General features: G+C 42.1%; 1 protein-coding gene across 1 annotated transcript in view; it reads left to right on the top strand.

The window, feature by feature from the left end:
* mid1ip1a (MID1 interacting protein 1a) overlaps window positions 1–118 on the top strand; it is a 1,407-nt gene extending 1,289 nt beyond the window's left edge. The window contains exon 1 of the mRNA XM_080838423.1: window positions 1–118. This exon is cut by the window's left edge and continues 1,289 nt beyond it. The gene's annotated coding sequence lies outside the window, so the exon portion shown is untranslated.
* The last annotated feature ends 2,321 nt before the right edge of the window (window positions 119–2,439 follow it).

Genomic DNA, 2,439 nt, shown 5'->3' on the forward strand with positions numbered 1-2,439 from the left:
GTGTATGTGTGATGTCTACGGGGTGTGTGTTAAGTGATGGCTAGTGTGTTTACATCAGCCTGTGATCTGACCCTGTGAGAGTCTATGACCTGGAACCCTCTGAGAAGTCTTTAGAACCCTTTAGAACCATGATGAGATCCATGAGACTCTAACATCACCAGTAACTTCTATGTCAAATATTGTTGATGCTGTTTGTAAATAATGTTTTCCTATGTTGTTTTTCACTGTAAATAAAAGTTTGTGAAAACTGATAACATCTTTGCTGACTTTTTCTTATGGGCACTATTTGTTTGGTTTGAAATGTGTTCTAAGTTCTTTAGAAAGATACTGAGTTATGACCAATATCCGAAGATTAGAACAGCCAGTATAAAACTTCAGGCAATTAGAACCAAAAAAATAAAATCAGATCAAGTATGGTGCAGTGTGTGTGTGTGTGTGTATGTGTGTGTGTGTGTGTATGTGCGCGCACATGCTAAGACCAGAGAGAAACAGGCAGCCTCTAAATAAATGTTTTGGCATTCAAGACTTGACCATAGCTATGTCTTCTTGTTTATTCTAGCTCTATTAGAGATGTATTATTATTCTATTATTGTAGTTATATTCCATTAGAAATTACAATTTGTCTTATCGTTCTATTATTATAGTTCTTCCCTGTTTATGAGCTGCTACTAGGTCTGTGTTTTAGCATTGTTTTAGACTAGTGTTTTGGATTGGATTGTGTGTGTGTGTGTGTGTGTGTGTGTGTGTGTGTGTGTGTGTGTGTGTGTGTGTGTGTGTGTGTGTGTGTGTGTATGTATATGTATGTATATGTGTGTGTGTGTGTGTGTGTGTGTGTGTTGTGTGTGTGTGTGTGTGTGTGTGTGTGTGTGTGTGTGTGTGTGTGTGTGTGTATGTATATATGTGTGTGTGTGTGTGTGTTTGATCAGGGGTACTGCTGCCATCTGAAAATATAGTGGAGTGTGTGCACATGCGGCAGTGACCCATCTCTCTCTCTCTCTCTCTCTCTCTCTCTCTCTCTCTCTCTCGCTCTCTCTCTCTCTCTCTCTCTAGCTCTCTCTCTCTCTCTCTCTCTAACTCTCTCTCTCTCTCTCTCTCTCTCTCTATCTCTCTCTCTCTCTCTCTCTCTCTCTATCTCTCTCTCTCTCTCGCTCTCTCTCTCTCTCTCTCGTTCTTTCTCTGTCTGTGTGTCTTTAATTATCACTCCCTTTGGTCTAACAGTGAGGTCTTGGTGCACCTTAGAGAATGTGTGTGTGTCTATATATGTGTGTGTGTGTGTGTGTGTGTGTGTGCATGTGTGTGTGTGTGTGCATGTGTGTGTGTGTGTGTGTGTGTGTGTGTGTGTATGTATATATGTGTGTGTGTGTGTGTTTGTGTGTGTGTGTGTCTATATATGTGTGTGTGTGTGTGTGCATGTGTGTGTGTGTGTGTGTGTGTGTGTGTGTGTGTGTGTATGTATATATGTGTGTGTGTGTGTGTTTGTGTGTGTGTGTGTATGTATATATGTGTGTGTGTGTGTGTGTGTGTGTGTGTGTGTGTGTATGAATACATTGTGGCATCACGATGGGCCAGCTAGCAGAGGGGTGTGGCATTCCCCTAGAGGACTGGCTGCCAAACCACAAGATGGCCGCCGGTCAAATGACTACAGGCCCCAGAATGCAGCAGGCACCCAGATGTAAAGCCTAATTTATACTTCTGCATCCCTCTCCGTCCTCGAAAAAAAAATGGGCGGGCGGGGGCAGGCGGTTGATTCAGAAAAAATTGAACGTACTGGTCGGGCTTACATACTACTCCGACGGCTATGCGTCCTAAAGTCTATTCAACCTATTCAACCTCGGACCGCTGGGTGGGGTAACGACTGTTTGTCGAGCCAGTAGCTACCACATAACCTCTTTATTGGAAGTCATTGATTGTTTTTCCTCCCAACTGTCACTGACATGACACGGATGCTGCTTCAGGACCTGTCGGGCAGGTGCAGTCACATGGGCCTTGGAGACATGTAGCTCAGTCAACACTAGCATGTCTAATGCTAAATATTCACTTGAGTAGGCAAATGTATCTCCATCGTGGTGGTCATTTTTTTGTGAAAAACATTGCGATTTATAACAAAACGATATGCTTATCTTACATACAATACAGAAACTATTATAAAACGATCCAATAAAATGAATATGTTCTTATTTTCTTTGGTATTTTTGTCACATTCATACTGCAATGATCGCTGGGTAACCTTTGAATAACTACAACGCTATGACAATGCACTCATTGGCCACGAGACGGTTGCCCTTGTCAAAAAGTGGTAACGTGAATGTGTCACTATGAAACAAAGCATGCACACTTCGAACAAAATTACCCCCCAAACTCTGAGGACAGGGCCAGAAAAATAAACCCACGGTATTCATCATACATCATACATCATACATCATACATCATGCAGTATTA

The sequence above is a fragment of the Sprattus sprattus genome, assembly GCF_963457725.1.
Source record: "Sprattus sprattus genome assembly, chromosome: 5".
Classification (NCBI taxonomy): Eukaryota; Metazoa; Chordata; class Actinopteri; order Clupeiformes; family Clupeidae; genus Sprattus; species Sprattus sprattus.